This window comes from Vicugna pacos, chromosome 5 (genome assembly GCF_048564905.1).
Source record: "Vicugna pacos chromosome 5, VicPac4, whole genome shotgun sequence".
NCBI lineage: Eukaryota > Metazoa > Chordata > Mammalia > Artiodactyla > Camelidae > Vicugna > Vicugna pacos.
The window spans coordinates 65224071-65242440 of record NC_132991.1 but is presented as its reverse complement, the minus strand read 5'-3'; the positions used below and the strand labels follow the sequence as shown (position 1 = coordinate 65242440).

At 42.5% G+C, this 18370-nt stretch overlaps 1 long non-coding RNA gene across 1 annotated transcript; it reads left to right on the top strand.

Moving 5' to 3' along the window:
• The first annotated feature begins 5815 nt into the window (after nucleotides 1-5815).
• On the top strand, nucleotides 5816-16112 carry LOC140696639 (uncharacterized). The gene is made up of 2 exons (XR_012073146.1): nucleotides 5816-6105; nucleotides 15828-16112. It is a non-coding gene; the product is annotated as an uncharacterized lncRNA (long non-coding RNA).
• The last annotated feature ends 2258 nt before the right edge of the window (nucleotides 16113-18370 follow it).

Genomic DNA, 18370 nt, shown 5'->3' with positions numbered 1-18370 from the left:
GATTGAGTATGGACACTAGAGTCAGACTGCCTGGGTTGATCCCAACTCTGCTACTTGTCCTTGGACAAGTTACTCTCCCAGCCTCAGTTTCCTCCACTGAAAAATGGGCATAACGATAATAGTCCCCAACCCATAGGCTTATTGTGGAGATTAGTTAACACAACGAAAGCATATGGATACTTAGCGCTGGGTACACCGTAGGTATTATGTAAATGTGTGCTATTATTGAAGCTACTGCTGTCATTAAGATCTAGTCCCTGCCTGCACTCCAGTACTGACAGCTGGTTCCTACCTCAAACCTTGTCTTGATAGCTTGCCTATTATTTAGTTTCTCTAACACTATGACCTGTGCCAGACTTTCTCTACAATCGCAACCCACTGTCATGGGAGGGAACTCAGAGTCTGTGGCCCTGATGTCTCCTTAAAGACATCCCTGAAGTTGCCCACCTGCAAGGATGTCCAAATGCTTTGAAGTCTGTACCCCTGGGCTCCACTTTCTCATGGTGTCCTCTGATGCTCCTCTATCTTAACTCATCCAGCGATGACAAATGGCTGGGCTGTTACCTGTCACCTGACAGCCAGAATGGACTTGCTTCATATCTCAGCAGCTCGAGTGTCCCTGGAAACTCTGCCCAGACACCCACAGGCAGGCTGGATGCCTCCTGTTCACTCTCGCTTCTTGCAGTAAATGGAGTCACATCTAAATGTGAGACTGGGTGTTTCCACAGTCTGCCCGAATGGAGTCTGCTCATTTTGACCACAAAGCTCTTCAGCATTAGAAATACGTGGTGACTACATGGGCACCGGACAACGTCTATTTAATGACGACAAACCCATCACTCACAAGGCGTTATGCTTGATTGACTCAAATGTTAAGATTAAGCAGAATATGGAAGTCAACATTTGTAAGACATTTTCTCTCATTTTGCAAGAGCTATACTCTCCAACTCTTCAGTGGGTGGGATTTAGAAAAAGACATCAGCAACAACAAAATACAAAAGTGGAAAAGTTAAATACTTTCCTAGTCTTCATTTTCTCAAGGTGACTCTACCTAGGAGGTATTAAAGTTCTACAAATTGAAGAGCTGAAAGGGTAACTGAGATATGAGGAACCTGTAGGGAGTGAGGCTTGTTAAACTCACATTTGTCAAGTACTAATTGTTTCAAACGCTGTGCTAATTGCTTCACACAATAATATAGTTGAATCCTCATAATATACTTGTAAATTAGATACAAGTGCCACATTTGCTTTGTTTTTTTTTAACAGATAAGGAAACTGAGGCCCAAAAGAGGTGAAATAACGCTGGGCCTTTGGACAAGATTCAAAATTTACTTTAGCTGAAAGCTGAACCTAGGCCCAAGTCCAGACTCTGTACAGTGAAGTTTAAGAGATTAAACTCCTCTAGATTCTTACAAAACTAGAAATAGATTTGCCATATGATTTAGCAATCCCACTCCTGGGCATATATCCTGAGGAAACTCTAATTTTGAAAAGATCCATGCACCCCAATGTTCATAGCAGCACTATGTACAATAGCCAAGACATGGAAGCAATGTAAATGTCCATCAAGATGACTGGATAAAGAAGATGTGTGTATATGTATACGAACTACTATTTAGCCATAGAAGGACTAAAATTATGCCATTTGCAAAAACATGGATGGACCTGGAGATCATCATACTAAGTGAAGTAAGCCAGAAAAAGAAAGAAAAATACTGTATGATATCACTAGTATGTGAAATCTAAAAAAAAAAAAAAGAGAGAGACACAGAGATAAAAGACACAGATGAACTTATTTACAAAACAGAAACAGACTCACAGACATAGAAAAGAAACTTATGGTTACCAGTGGGGAAAGGGGGTGGGGAGGGATTAATTGGGAGTTTGGGATTTGTAGAGACCACTATATATAAAATAATAGCAGGGTCCTACTGTAGAGCACCGGGAACTATATTCAATACCTTGTAATAGCCTATAATGAAAAAGAATATAAAAAGAAATATATACACACATATATATATACATATATACATATATATACATATATATATATTTGTATAACTGAATCACTATGCAGTACGCCAGAAATTAACACACCATTGTAAACTGACTATATTTCAATTAATAAAAATTAAAAACAAAGAAATTAAACTCTTTTACACTCTTTCTTCCTCTTCCAGTTGGTTTTGGTTCCAACAGCATGGCAGTGTCCAACTAAGCATGCCCCTTCCAAATGTATTCAATGACATCTGCTTGTGTGAGCCACAGCCAGCAAACACTACCCTCATTGTCCCACTACCCTCATTGACACCATGGCCCTGGGCAGCAGAGGTCAGTTTCATTAACTAACCTTGGGGGAGGCTGGGATGGGGAAAACACCAGAACCCAGTTCTCCCAGCCAGCAGCCAACCTGGCCAATGGACAGAGTTGGAAAGTGATTGGGGTCTGTCTCAGGTGATGGATGAGGTAGTCCCTGAAAGCTGATCTTTGGAGATTTCAAGTACATTGATGAAAATGGAAATGGAGGAGGGACTTTGGTAAAAAAAATTTTTAGGAATGTAGGTAGGAAATTGGTGGCAAAACTTCCCCCACTCCAATCAAAGAAAATGGTTTTAGGAAGTTAAGTCTCTATCCCTATGCTTGTTTCCTCCTCATAAATCTACCCCTAAATAATCTTCAGGGAATTGGAGCAGTTGCATTCTCCCTGGCAGTAACGGGAATTCAACTACAGGCCAATTAGAATACACCCAGAACTGCCAGTAAAATGTTTCACTGACTTCACTTTATTGGTTTCATAAAACAAGTGAAAGAAATCAGAGAAAGTCCAGAGCCTCACCCAGATACCAGTCCCTTTATGAGATAGGCTGAAGCTTGCCCGTGGGCTCCTGATCTCACTTCCTTCCTCCAACACTCTGCTTTTAGCCACTGCCACCTGGGCAGAGCCTGTGGTGTCACGACACCAGCTCACTGTACAGACCTGAGCTGTAGTCGTTAGTTCCCTGAAGATTTGATCTGTGTCCTTGGAGGAGTCACTTCCTTTCTCTGAGCCTCAGTTTCCTCATTTGTCAGTTTCAGGTGATACCCCCTTTTATACCTGTCTCAGGCATGGGTGTAATTTAAGGTCAGAGAGAGGCCAAACAGGTAGAAAGGCAAGGGATTGTCTTCATTCTCTCTCCCCTCGCCACATGACACTTCCGCAGTTCGTTTTCGCTCAGTGTTTCCCATCTGGGCATAAATTATCCTTGCTCCTATTGACTCCCTACTGCAAGGGCTGTCTGTGTGTGTTTGTGAATGCACGTGCCCAGCATGTCTGTATCCTTGTCATTCTTTCTTTGTTCTTTCCCAAGTCTTCCCTGATAGTAGCAAATGGAATGGAGTCTCCTTGACCAACCCCTCCCCCTCACCGGCGTGAAGATGGGCCACCTACCACCACCCACTCCCGGCCACCCCCTCCCCCATCTTCAGTAGTGCAAGCCCATGAAATGAAAGCCGAGGGAAGAGTGATTCGATTATTTGCCTGAACTTTGCCAGTGCCAGAAAGTGTGTAGATCCACGTACTTTCCTCCAAGGTCTCTGTGGGGCTTTCCTGAATGTGTCCCCAAAGGAGCCCTCCTGTGGGTCGAATTGGCCTCCGAGGGCTAGATGTGGTTTAAAGCCAAGCAGACCCGCCTCCCAGCACCCTCAAGCCTGCCTTTATCCCGTATCGTGTTCACTACAAACAACAATTACTGACAGTAATTAGCTGCCCAGAATAACAAGGACCTTATCCTTGCTCAGCTTTACTCCAGGCGCATGAGCAAACCTGACTGCACTGAAGCACAACAAAGTACATTTGAAAACCCCCTTTTAGAATCCTGGAAAACATGAACCTTGCCACTTCCTTATAATCTGTAGAGCCAATTTTCCTATTTCTTAGGTTGGATTTTCCTTTTGGGTATAGTACAAAGGGGAGAGAAAACTTACGTTTAAGAAAGCTGTCACTTTGTCCATGATTTTTGACAACCCCATCACTTGATTAGAATTTTGTCTACATCCTGTTTTTTTATGCATTTCTTGGGTTATAAGGCTTCAGGGTGCCTTGAAGTTGTCATACTGAGGCAAAAGCAACCATCAAATGTGCAGCTGGAGAGGGGAAAGGGTGAGAAGTTAAGACTTTATTTAAACCATTGGAGAGGTTGGGAAACCAACTTACCAAAATAGCAGTATCAAAAGAAAAAAAAAATCTGAAAAACAAATTCACCACCAAACAGTTTCTACTGCTCCATTTATTTCAACTAGTGTGGTATTAATAGAACGCCTAACAGCAGGGAGTTGGAAAATAAATGTATTCTCACTCACAAGGGAATGACTAAATGACTCACAAATGCAAAAATAAATAAATGGCTCCCTATGAAAATCTGAAACTATATTACCCTGACTGAAACAACTAAGCGTTTTAACTGTAACCTAACATGTTAAATTCAATCAGTTTTATTTGAGGCCATAGATAGATAGAGCGATCAATCTCCATTATCCTGGGCTTTTTTTTTTTTTCATCCTCATACTGCTATTTTTCTTCTTACAAGACATTTCAGTTCATTTCCTTGAGCCTTCTTCAGTTTAATGGCTGATTCTCAGACCCCTCCTCAAAAAAAAAATCCCCCTTCCTCTAGAGGGAATGGGAACAACAGTGCAATAAAAAAGAATTTTTTTTGAGAAGGGCAAGTCTTAATTCTGTGTAGTAAAGAGAAAGAAGGAGGGTGCAGCGTGAGAAAGAGATAACAGGTAGATAAATAATGTGTGTTCTAGCTTGTTTCAAACGCTATGTTAAATGTTAACAGGTGCTGCCTCCTGACACTATAAAAAGATCAACTTTTTGTCTCCTTTGTAATTTGTGAACAGGTAGGCCCTGAGGACTTGAATGAGGTCATGCCAATTAACTCACCGATTCCTGCAATCAGAGTGATAATGACATCCTTAGCAACCATCCTATCACTATGGCACCAGCCCGCTGCTATAAAAACCCTTTTCATCTACACTAGTTTGAGGTTAGGTGGCTAAGGCTGTGATCCTGAAAGCCACAGACTGAGACTTTACGTTAACACCCCCTTCCATCTCACCCAGGGACACATCCTTCCTCTCTCAAAAGAGGAGAAGCGAAAAAAATTGTTTCTCTGGTTCCAAAAGTTAAGGATGGATGCTTTTCCCAAACACCATACCAATTACTGGTTTGCTCTTTGGAATCATCACCCATGAAAGGAAGCTAATGAACTTTATCTTTCAACTTTAGGCCAGCCTGATTATACTGAACACACATATTCCTTGCATAAAAACTACTTGTTACTGGACTGCCTGTATCAATGAAGACTTTATCAGTTCCCAGGATAAGAACTGATGCCCTAAATGCAGCTAAATAAAAACCATTAACAGCATTGAGGCGTTTCTTCCCCAGAGTACTTTAAAGATTTTTAGTTCTCTGGAGACAAACTGAACACATATAAATAACAGAAGGAGAGAGACCAGAAATATATAGTCAAAAAATTTCCTGGGTGGGCAAATTTATCTCAACAACCTTCTCCAGCTGTAAACATTTTAGTTTGAGCCAACGTTTATTATTCTGAGCCTTTCCTACATGCCCCCCTTTTATATTAGGCACTTTGGGAAATCCATAAAAATCTAAGACACTTGAGTGTGTCCTTATATCAAGGAACTTAAAATCTATGGGAAGAGAGAGAGGCATCTGAACAACAATGACAACAAAATTCTATTTGGGAGGAGGAGACTTTATGATGTCAGATCTCCACGGCCATAAGATTTCCTTAAAAGACTCTGACGGTATAAAAAATAAAAGGAAGGAAGTAGGTGGGGACAAAGGAAAAAGGAAGGAGCGACCAGTCCGAGAAGCAACCAGAGACTAAAGGCCAACTAAACACAGCAGAAGGGTGAAAATAGGCAGTGGAGTATGCCCCAGGGCCCTTGCATTCGTTGGTCCTCCAGGTGGAATGCTCTTTACTCAGGCCTTCCCACGACTCATTCAATTTCATTTTCATACGAAAATATCTTACTTTGTACTTTTCCATTGTTTCTATCCCCCTGCTGTGGAACCAGAGACTCTGCTACTACAAGGTGGGTTCTCAACAAACTTACTGAATGAATGAATGAACGCATAGGAAGGGTTAGTTGTACGGGGTGGAAACTGCACACTGGGTGTCCTACCAGTGTCTAATAAGAGCAGTGGGCACCTTAACTGAAGTAAGAGCTGTGTTCTCAGATAGATCCCCTGAGCACTGATGACAGTGTCAGGTAAGCCTATGACTTCAGAGATGATTTGTGGAGCTGACGCTATCTGCAATGTCAGCAGTCACCGTATATTTTCATTGGAGGATATCAATTCTCCATCTTCCTAATTGATTCCAGTAACATGGATACCCTGAGTGCTGTATACAGCTCACTGATTGCTGGGCAAACATTATTGAAGTGTCAATATTTGCTCTTTTTCCTAGAGCATCATTTTCAAAAACACTGCAATTCATTTGGGGACACGTCTCTTATATTTAATGCATGGGGAGTGCCGATACAATCTGAACCTTCATCTCATTATTCTTTACCCTGGCTTTGGTCACAGGATGGCTCAGCGTCCCACCACCGGGGCTGTCCTTAGGCAGCTCAGCTCCAGAAGTGTGCCATCCTTGCTTCTATTGGTGACTGTCACAGTGCTGCTTCCAGCTTTTCTGATGAGCCCTGCAATTTAGAAAAAGAGAATCTAGAGTAGCTTGGGCCACTGATGGTCAAGGTTCTTGATCCTCCTCTTCTGGACCCCATTAGATATAGCAGCTGACTTTCCTGTCTGACCTCTTGGTTCTCAGTTTCTTGGGTTAACCTGAATGAAGTGTTGGCCAAAAGTTCAGACTTAAAACCCAGCAAGGAATCATTCTGCTGTCATGTGACTCCTTTACTGCCAGGCTGAACGCATACTGCTTTGAAACATTCTCTTCCATCATGGCCAGCAAGCGTGTGGTTTCTTTTTTGGTTTGTCTGCTTTGCTTTAGAGAGGAGAGACTTGGCCTTGGCAGAGTCAGTGACCTCAAGGCTAGGTCCCTATAACTCCTATGGTGGTGATTTTTTCCAACATTCATTTTCAGATGCAAATAGAACAATATTGCAGTGCTTTCTGTCTTCTGGGAAATTCCTGTAGCTTGCTTCTCCTGGAGCTTGTGCCCTGCTACCTCCTTAAATTAGTGGGTGCTATTCCAGCCCCGAGAAGTCCCAGTTTTTAGGGTCCCTTTCTTCCCATCCCTACTGGGTGAGAATTCCAGAGTTGAAATCACACCAGAGCAAATCATTACCACGTGCATGGAGGTAAGAAATTATTTTGGCCAGGGCTTTTGATCCCAATGTCCCTGGACCTTTGTGTGCTTCAATTCCTTGACACCTGAGTTGAAGATATTAATAACCACTTTATTCCTTCCATCCACATTCATGGCAATTGAGGTGTTTCTGAAAATGACAAGTACCTGTGATGATCCTGAGGTATGATCAGGGGTGAGATGTCAGGCAGTAATATTTCTGATTAGTCATCACCAGGCCACCTAGACTTTCAGTGAGTTTACTTATAATTGTGTTTCAGATAATGCTATTCCCAGTTAGGCAGATGATCATTATAATTTCTGGTAATGAAATGGCTAGGGAGCCCATTCTGTGCTGGGAAGAGAGCCAGAGCCTGGCACTTTATAAGAAACAAGCGTTATGGTCTAAGAGAGAGAGAGAGGAAGCCAAGGTGCTGGTTGAACATTTCCAGCATGTATCAGATTGAGTCTTTATCTAGTGCCCTCGCTCCTACTTAAGACTCTACATTTTCAAAGGGACATCCCTCAGTTTGAAAGCAACCCTGCAGAGAGCAAAGATACTAACAATTTTTCTTCCCCCTTTGCACTCTTGAATGTGTCAAAGAATCATTGTTGGCCTTCCATGATGGCAAAGTCATTTTCTTGCCCTGGTCAATAGTGGTTTGATCAATAACTTACACAACCAGCATCAATGAAGAATAATGGAGCTTTTTTGGTGAAAGTTATTGAAATGATTGTGGATAAGAGCTCTCCAGATAAGAAAAAAAGGAAAGGAAAGGAGTAAAAAGAAGCTTCCCTAGGGGGTTGGGATTGTCGGCTCTCCTGTTCTGTGTTTTTAACATCTTACGTCTCAGGTACGTTCATCACAAAATCATCAACTAGGTTCAGACTTCTGGATTTTTAGGCATTTCAGCTAAAAGCTGAAACTCAGAAATTAAATGGTTTCTCTTCAGTATATCAAGCAGTTTCTCCTTCAACTTCGTAAGTATCAGGAGTTCATTCTCCTCCAAGGTTAGAATACATTTCTGTTGCATAGAGGGCCATTGATGAGCCTGCAGACCACGTTTCCTAGACTGTCTCGTCAACAGGCTGCTGGTCAGGTTCTGCAGGTGCACAAGAGGGCGGGAGGAAGGGAGAACCTGCGTGGGTCTGTCCTTCTGCTTCAGGTGACAGTTGACAGCAGTGGTTGAACTCCTCTGTGGTTCAAGGTGCCCTCCAGACAACCCTCCCTCTGAGGTCCCAGCTCCCACCAGGTAGCCCCTGGCTTCTGGCCTCTGTTAACATCATCTTTCCCCTGTATTTCTTCAGTTCTAAGGGTGGCAGCAGCTTCCTGCAGTTGTTAATCTTCTGTTTTAGCTCTTGCCTCTTCCACCACCTGCATAAACAGTTCTTTTTTATTTTATTTATTTTGTAATTAGGTTTATTATTTTTTTAATGGAGGTATTGGAGATTGAATTCAGGACCTCATGCATGCTAGACATGAATTCTACTACTGAGCTATACCCTCCCCCATCATAATCAGTTCTTGTATTGAATTCCCTCCATTTTAAAATAGAGCAGTTTCTGTTTTTCTGACTCAGCCCTGAAATCACAGTCCATTCTGTTCTTTTCTGAGACTTTTCAAATACAGATTACACCTTGAATCAGATTTCAGGTCACCTCCCTGATAATTACAATTAATAAGACAACCACAACAGTAATAGTAGCATTTCTCTCCACTCAGTCCTAGTTTGTGGCGTCCTGACATGCAGCCAGTACTATACTAAGGGCATCATTCACATTCGCTCATCTAATTCTCTCAAAACTTTCTAAGTGTTAGTATTATTATCATCCCCATTTTCTAGATGAGAAGACTGAGGCTGAGAGAGTTTAGGTAACTTGATCAAGGTCATGCAATGGTAACTATCAAAACCTGGATTTGGAAGTATGTTCATTTCAAGGCCATAGTTTTTAACCTCTCTGACCAACCCGATAACAACCAGTACCACGTAGTGAAGGCACAGCAACCCCAGAATGGAATCATTAAGGGTTCCAAGCAGCATGTCTTTGAATAACTCAGTCTACTCTCTGCTCTAACCTTTTGGGGTTATTCCTTCTGCTTAGAGGCATTAAAATGGATCTTTTCTACGTGTCAAGGACACAGGAAAAAGAACAAACGCCCAAAGCTGAGGACGACTATTAATCTCCCTCAGGGTGCTTGTGAGGGATGAGAAAATCGCCTTCTACTCTGGGAGGGCAGCCGGGGCGCCTGCTGGATGCCTGCTGGCCTGGCGGCTGCCGAGTGTGTTCCCTGAGCTCCCTGCAGGTCTGGGCTGCCGAGAGAGCCGCCCGCCTCCGGAGTCAGCGCACAAGCTCTGATCTTTCCTTACCTAAGGGCTGAGAGATAAGCTGAGAGAAAAATTAATAAAAGCGAAGAAAGAAGAAACAGTCAGAAGAGGAGGAGGGGAGGCTTCTGAGAACAAAGGGGGATTGTCTAGACACAGGCTTCATCCTTTCTGCTGCTTTCCAGTTTTTCCTCAGCTTTGTTTTCAGATTGATTTGCCTAAGCACTCCTTTCTTAGTCTTTCCCCTTCCATGTCTAAATATGGTGGTGGGGGGGGGTAAGAACCAAATTAGCTGAACATTTTACCTTTGGGACCGAGTGATAAAAATAACAGCCCGGCTCTCTGAATCATTTCAGTAGCACTGAAGGCATGTAGAGGAGCATTGTGAGGGCGGAGTTTGGGGGAGAAGTCGGTGGGGAGCTGGGAGGAGAGGGGTTAAGACTCTCACCCTGTGTTAGAACTTGATTTATGGCATGGATCAAGTTCATGTTCCTCTCAGGGTCTGGTTTAGAGCAAAAGCAATGACAACCTGCCAAGTATGAAGTCCAGAATGGTCACACTGTCTCAGCCTCCAGGAAGTAGCCATCAATGAGAACCTGTAAGCCCACGGCTTACTTTGAAATGTACAAAATGTCTTTGGTCCTTCAGCCCAAGGGTGTGTCCAGAAATAAGAATGGTCAACTTTCTGTGGTCTGGAGGCAGCTTACTCAGACTGCAGTAGATGAAAATGCTTTGTTTTTGTTTTCTTCCACTCTCTGACTTGCCCTCAACACCCCTTCCACAGAGGCAGGCAATGGGAAAGACTTGAGAATACTAGCAGATTGGTTAACTATTATTTGCTTGCTTCTAAGCAACACTGGTGTTGCTTGCTTAGCTCTTCTTTTTCTTTTTTCTTTACTTTCTTTCTTTCTTTCTTTCTTTTTTTTTTTTGTTGGGTGCACAAAAAGTTGTTTTTGAATGTCAAAAAAATCAGGATACATAGGTGACCCTTCCAATAAATTCTAATTTGGATCTCTACATTTAACAGACACCATATTTTCAATTTGACTGTGTGGAAGAAGGGGGAGGGTATACAGCTCAGTGGTAGAGCACATGCCTAGCTCACACAAGGTCCTGGGTTCAATCCCCATCATCTCCATTAAATAAATAAATAAATAAAATTACCCCCCCCTAAAATTTTTTTTAAAAAACATCTGTGTGGAGGGAAAAAGGGGGAGGGGGAAGATATTCTTGCTGACCTTCTTGTGCAAACTCGTGAGTGGTACATGTGTGCTAGCACCTGAGCGGCCCCACATGCATGTCTTTTCACACTCAAAGCCAACAAATGCTGCAATGACTTAACAATGCAATCATAAGAGTTATGGAAAATACAGTTTTTATGAAAATATAGTATTTTCATATAAAAATAAGGATGGCGTGAAATGAAAAAAAAATCCAAAGATAAATCCTACAGAAGATAGGTGCCTGCTATTATAAATCTTATTAAAAAGAAAAATAGCAGTTGGAGAAAGATGTGGAAACATATGTGTGGATTGAAAGACAAAGGAGAAGGAAGAAATGATGTCTTAGCATTGAGATGCTCACCTCAGCAGCGATTATCACTGGCATATTCTGCCCTGACAGGGGGAGATGTGGCTTGATATAAAAGGGCTTCTTCATTTTTACTTCCTGTAGTTTGTGAATAACTGGCTTCCCAGGTGACAATTACTCTGCCTGCTCCACACACTCCGCCCTACCCCCTTCCACCTCTCGCAGCACAAGCACTTAAGAAATAAAAATCTCATTTGGTCCTCTGGTACTCTTGTTTCTCTGAACTGCAAGTCTCGCCTTGATGGACCTAGAGTTAGGAGGATAGAAATAGGAAGAGAAAGGCTGCCTTGAAGAGAAAAATCTCCTTTTCAGAACTGGGTGGCCCTCCAGCATCACCTGAAATTAAAATATATTCCCCAGCTTTTTGACTAACCGGAAAAAGGAAGGAGATCAGAAGAAGTAGGGGATACTTCCTTCAAGGCTTTGAATACAAGGTTACAGGGAGAATAACTACTCACTAAAACCCGATTCCCTCTGGACACACAGATGGATAACATTACCCAGCCTCCTTTGCCATTAGGTCACGTGACTGAGTTCTAGTCAACGGAATGCAAGCAAAACTATCTGTGCCACTTCTGGACCTGGTCTGCATAAACCTCCCAAACGATGGTCTCAGTGCCCTTTCTCCTCTTGCAATCTGCACGTCAGCACCTGAGACCTGCCTGGAAGACTCGCACTGGAGGTGGCAGAACCTCCATCTACCTGGACCCTGAGTGGCAGTTAGAGCAGAGCCCACCCCTCCTCCACCTCTGCCTGCCAGGGGTGGGCTGGGGTAAGGGTGGGGTTTATGTGTCTACCTTGAACTGTTGCTAGATTAAAAAATGTTTCCAGGTCAAGAAATGAATAGAAACAGGGAAGTTAGGAGAAAAATGGTTTCGGTTTGGGTGTGGGTAACACAGAGAGATTTGATTTCAGACAGTGGAGTGTGAAGTTTCAGAAAAGTATTCAGTGGAAGGTGTGTCAAAGGAAGTTGAAAAAGAGCTAACAGAGAGTTTAGGACCAGGATGGAGGTGTGATTTGTTTACAATGAGAGTCTGAAGTTGTGGGAGTAGATGAAATTGATAAGTGAGAGGGGATGGAGAGAGAACAAATGGGCAGAATCTTTTGAATTCACCACAATTTTAGAGATTAGGAGGAAGAATCGAGTTCCAAAGAGATGGAGGAATCATCAGAGACACCAAAATGGCAGGCACTGAGGACCCAGGAACCGAGTGTTCCAAATCCTGTGGAGTGGTGCAGGAGGAAGAGGCCTTGGGTCAGGGGATCTGACAGTGCTGGGGCATATGGTGCAGTGGGAGTAGAAAGCAGATTTCACTCTGGGGACATGAGTATGTGGAATCAGTAACTGTAGAATCCTCCCTCTCCAAAAAATGTATAAGTGAAAAGTTGAAAGCTACATCAGTGGCTGGAGGGAGTCACAGAGAAAAGAGAAGTCTCTTCTCAACTTGAGTCTTGCGTGTGTGTGGAAGTGGAGAGGAGGACCCTACTGAAGCTGTAAGAGAGGGAATAAGGAAGGTGAAAATGTCTGGAGGAGAATTTGGGAGGAGGTGGTATGAAGGATGCAGGTCAGGAATGAGGGACTCTTCACATGAGCCATCAGTGAAGGAGAACAGAACTCGGACTCCAGTGGAGGTAGAGGATGTGAGAAGGGGGGACAGGTGCCACCCTAGGAGTAGGTGGCAGAGACCTGATCCCATGAGGACCACAGTCACCCTCGTATACTTGAGATCTCTCCCAGCCCCCCTTGTTCTCATTTCATTTGGATGCTCCTGTTCACTTATCTAGTCTTGCCTCACCATCTCAATGTGTTTCTTGGTCACCAAATCACAAGACTGTGTCCAGTGTCAAGGGTTTGGGGTCTGAATGGTGTTTTGAGGATCCTGAAAAGAGATGGTAATCATGTGAAAGCCAGTGCGCTGGCTGAAAGAGTAGATAAGAACCGTATTTCACTCCTGTAATATGATTAATATGGAGCCTGTTCCAGAAAACAAACTGCTTCTCTTGAACAGTCAACTCTCAAGAACCTGGATCATAGGATAGAGAGGAAAATCTACTTTCTGTCCCAAGCATATATATAGGGCCTGAAACATACTAAGAGTTCAGCAGATGTTAGCTGTTCTCATTAATATTATCATTAACAACTTTCCCTTGGGGGATAAAGTCGTCAGCCTAGAAACAAAGTGACTAACATCAGATCGCGGGGTCTTTGATCATAAAGCTGAAGTCCAGCACTTTCATGCAGGGTGGGGGTGGGAGGAGGAAGAGGAGGCAGGATGACCATGGGCCTGGGCTTCCCCCTCACGAAAAGGGTCAAATTTGATACTTCAATCATTTCATCAAATGAGGTGGCATCTTCAGTCTCAGGGTCTGACAGGACTGAGAAAAGCCATTCATTACACAATCTTAAACTTGCGTTCCATTTTCGGATCAGACTGCGTATGGTTCCCCAAGAGTGAATATTTTTCATAAGTCTTTAATTATCTTGTGAGATTAAATCGCATTGCAATCCTATATTAAGTGTTATTAGGTTAAATATAAACACAAGTTAGGGGATTCAAAATGTGCTGACTTTTTAAATTATTTTTAAGCCCCATTTTGACTTTTCCTTATTTCTTTATTGCATAGATGCCCCCAAGTATCAGAAATGACTCTGAGAGTGCCTGGTTAGTTTAGTGATTTTTTTTTAACCTTAAAGAGGAACACATCTGGGGCTCTGGTGACATTTCTGAAAAAACAATGCCCCACCCCAAGAGTCTGATGCAGGAGGTCTGGATGTGTTCAAACCTGCATCTATTCTGAAAGAGTCCCTGGTATTTTCACCCCTAGTTTTGATTAAGATCCAGTGGTGGGGTCCAGCTGGCATGCTGAGTCCCTACCCGGGGCTCCTCCCACCGGCTCACAGTCTGCGTGTCAGTTACAAACATGCGCCCTGACGTGGAGAGCCTGGGGCAGGTGTGTTTGCACTCTCCCAATATTAGCAAGCGAGTCATTTGTTTCTTGCCATCCTTATTAAATCAAAGCCCTGAAGCAGGACACAAGGTGGGGTCTCCTAAAAGCCATGTGTATCCCATTTCAGAAACAATAAAAGAAAAGGGCCATCTCTCTCTCTGTCATGAAATTCGGTTTGGGAGGCATATGTCCCCAAACTTGAATTGCTGATGAACTGGGAGGCTCGCTTTACAAACGGACTTTGGTTCCTATGCCACTGGGCAGAGAATTGTAAGAGGTGAATTTTTGCTTTCTTAGCGTGGCAGCTGCCGGTCCTGGAACTCTGTGCCTTGCTCTCGGGGCACTCCCCCAGAAGAGGAGCTGAAGTCGAAAGGTCTGGCTTCTCCCCTCCAGGACACACGGGGCGCTGGGACAGCTGGCCTCTGGTGCTCCAGGAAAAGACGGAGCATTTGTTGCTGTGCCTTAGACTCCTGAGGGACAGTGCAGGACACAGATGCTGCCTGGAAAAGGATCGACCATGTGTCATCCTTGTGCTTTCAGAGGGTCACGGCACATTAGCATTGGTCTTGGTGCCTCACAAAGGGACAGGCCATTCTGTCTCCAGATTTCATTCAAATTCTGGACTTCATGTCTGCACATTTGACACTAAATCATATCCTGTCTCGTGAAATCAGTTATCTCATCTTCTGTTGTTCTATAGTGTTGTATGAGTGAATCTCATCTCACCCATTCGATTGTAGGCTCCTCGGGCAGGAGCTGTAAGCTGTTCATCTTTGTGCCCCCACAGCCTCATGCATGGAATGGGTTCACTGATTTCAGATCAAATGAACAAAAGAGTTCTGGAAAGCGGCCCCAATCTTATTCCTAGCCACTGGTGCTATTAGTAAGTCACCTCCAAGGGTGTGACCCTTAGGACTTGTCTCTAATTGGCAGAAAGAGGAAGAGCAGTAGAGTAGATCATTGGACACAGCTGTGTTGTTAAGGGTGGGTCTTTGCAAATAAACAGGTCTGGGCTTTGTCCGTTATCAGAGAATCATCCATGGACATCATCATTTGAAATCCCTGAAGTTTCTCAAATATTGAAAACACCAAGAAGAAAGGTCAGAATGATAATGGAGGGTAACTGAGGTGTTAGTCTTTGAATTTCTCTTACTTGATGCCTGGGCTAGGTTTAAGCAGATGATGTGTCAGTTGCTGAGGACCTGAGGAAGTAAGCACTTTGAAACACATCTGATAAGAGTGTAAATCAGCATGACTCGGTGTAGACAAGATTGACACACTTATTTAATCCATCAGTTCTACTTCAAGGAATTCAAACTGAGGAAGTAACAGGACAAGTGTGCAAAGACAGACATTAGGGTAGTCTGTGAAAATGTTGGCAACAACATGAATGTCTGCTAATGGGGGATTTGTTAAGTAATTTACAATGTGGCCATACAATGCAATATTATGCAGCTCTCAAAAGGAGAGAAAATTTAATGTTCCTGTATAGAAGTATAATGTTAAGAAAAAATTTTAATACTGTATGTCATTATTTATAAGATGCCTTTTTAATATCTTAACATCTCAGAAGTTAGGATGCATCATAGTCTACAGACCCCACCAATTATAATCTACAGCATTTTTTTCGTTCTCACAGGCACGTGACCTTACAATCACAAGCGTCTTTCACTCAGTGAAGTATGGCATAATGACATGGAAAGACAGCGACCATATGTGAAGTTAAAAAAGGATCCTACAGAACACTACATAGAGAAGATCCCATTTATGTTCACGTGTACGTTGATTTTGGGAAACACATGTCAAATTCTCATTAGTGATGGTCCGGGTAGTGTGATAAGAGCTTTAACTTCCTCTGTATTTGGGGGGAATAATTTATGACATTCACATACTATTAGGAAAAATAAAGATATTTTCAAATGAATCCGTTCCTTTGCCTTTCTTTCCACTCACTATGAGAAGAATTTCTGGACCAACTGCCCATTAAGGAGACAGGTGAGCAAAATCTTTCTGTCCTCCAACCACAGTCAGCAACATAGTCACGGCCACAAGGTTGTGGTTCTTGGCTCTCTGTGATGTGGTCCAGACAGCTTTTTGGAAAGTGAAACTGCACAGCTGAGCTCCTACATGACCTGTATCACATTTATGCCTAACAGGACTGATGCTGTGTTTTCTCAGAAGGATGGCAGGGAGGTACTGTCAGGAGACCTGCTTGGAGCGAGGAGGAAGGAGAAAGAAACAAGGTGGCTGGTTGATGAAAGAAGCTACCTATTTTGATACTGGTAAAATAAAGGATGGAGAAGAAAAAACATAAGACATCTAGAAGCTACGTTTGCCATTTATCTTCTTCTGATCCAACAAATATCTATGTTTGGTAAAGGTGCAGTTGTCAGCACTGCAGGATTGAATAGCAAATGCTTAAAAGGAGAATTCAGAACATGAGAGTGATCACTTAAAATTATTGAGGCTTTTAATTTTTTAACATTTAATTGTATTGTATTATTTAAACAACCATAATTAGATGATAACCCGAGTCATTTAAATTTATTTAATGTGCGATTTTTAAATTCCTAAGCATTGTGCTGAGTATAATGTTATTACCAATTAAATTCGCATTCTCACCACTTTCTCTCTCAATAACTTTTCATCTGCTATTATCTGGAATTTTAGTAGCATCTCATCAGTAAAGTCTCATTGTGGCTGGCCCGTCTGTTCCATTAATAATTTCTTAATTAAATGAGATGACAGCTGTCCCTCCTTGTCCTCACTACCTTGTCACTCTCTTTCTTTCCCAAGTAATTTTTTTTTTCTGGTCTTTCTTATTTTTTTCCCCACAGACAGGCTGAGCTCCTGGTGTCGTTCACAAATGGATCTGGAATTTCTTCTCTGATCCTCACTCCGCCTACCCCAATCTGTTCCCACTCTGTCTTCTTGATTTCAGTTCCATATTCATCTCTCCCCTTCAAAAGCTTTTCTCACTTCTTGCCATCTCTCCTCTCTAGTCCTTTTAGTTGCCTTGGGTTTCTTTTCTGCTGAGCTTCTCATTTTTGCCCCCAAACAATTCAATCATGTTACCTTCCTTTTCCGTGTCTTTCTCTCTGCATTTCACCTTATGTTAGAAACACCCAGTAATAGGAACACAGTTCTTATACAAAGAGACAAAATTAGTGCCAGCTTCATCATGGAAGCCCTGTATGACCTTGCAACTGTCAGCATCATATAAACAATCCCCACTGCAGCCATCCATTTATTTATTCAATTCCAAATATTTTCCCCCCAGTGAACTTTTGAATGTGAAATGGAGAATGTTAACTTCAGAACAACTACTCTACTTGATACCAAAATATAACTCCCAGGAGAATGTAGTCCTTAAGTGGTTCATCTTCTAGGATCGCCTTTTACACAAGACTGTGTTGTCACTGTTTTGAAATCTTTCCTCTTGTTGATAAATAAATCAGCTAGGAACTTTTTTTTTTTAAATGTAGGATTATCTTTGACTCAAGAATAAGAAAAATGACTCTGGATTCAGCCCTTATTTTATCTGAATTGGCTTATCTATTTCTGAATTGTGTCTGTAGAAGCATAGATAGAACTAGAAAAGACCCTGGTATTTCCTCATTTTATAAATGAGGGCCCTGAGAGAGTGGAGCTTTTGGACTTGAACTGTCTAGTACAGTAGCCACTAACCACATGTGGCTATTTAAATTTAAATTAAAAAATAAAAATAAAATGTAACATCCCTTTGCCACACTGGCCATGTTTCAAGTGCTCAATAGCCACAATGGCTAGTGGCTACCACGTTGGACCACAGAGATATGCATTTCCACGTTGGCAGAAAGGTCTGCTGGACAGCACTGGTTTGGATTGTACAGGGCAGAGGGTCAAGAATCTGGGACTCAGTCTTCCTGTAAATCGAAGGCCCCAGTGCCTTATAATAAAATTTATTTTGTAATATTGTCTTACAGTATAGGAAACCTGAGAAGTCAAGTATAAAGGGAAACTGAATTAAATATAATTTCATATAGTCAGTCGCTCATGAAAAGATGCTTTTCAGCTTACAAAGCATTTTCACATCCATCATCATATCTGATGCTCATAACAGCCCTGCATGATACTCAGAACAGGTGCTTACATCTTCATTCCTCAGAGGAGGAAACAGTAGCTCAGAGAAATTAGGATTTG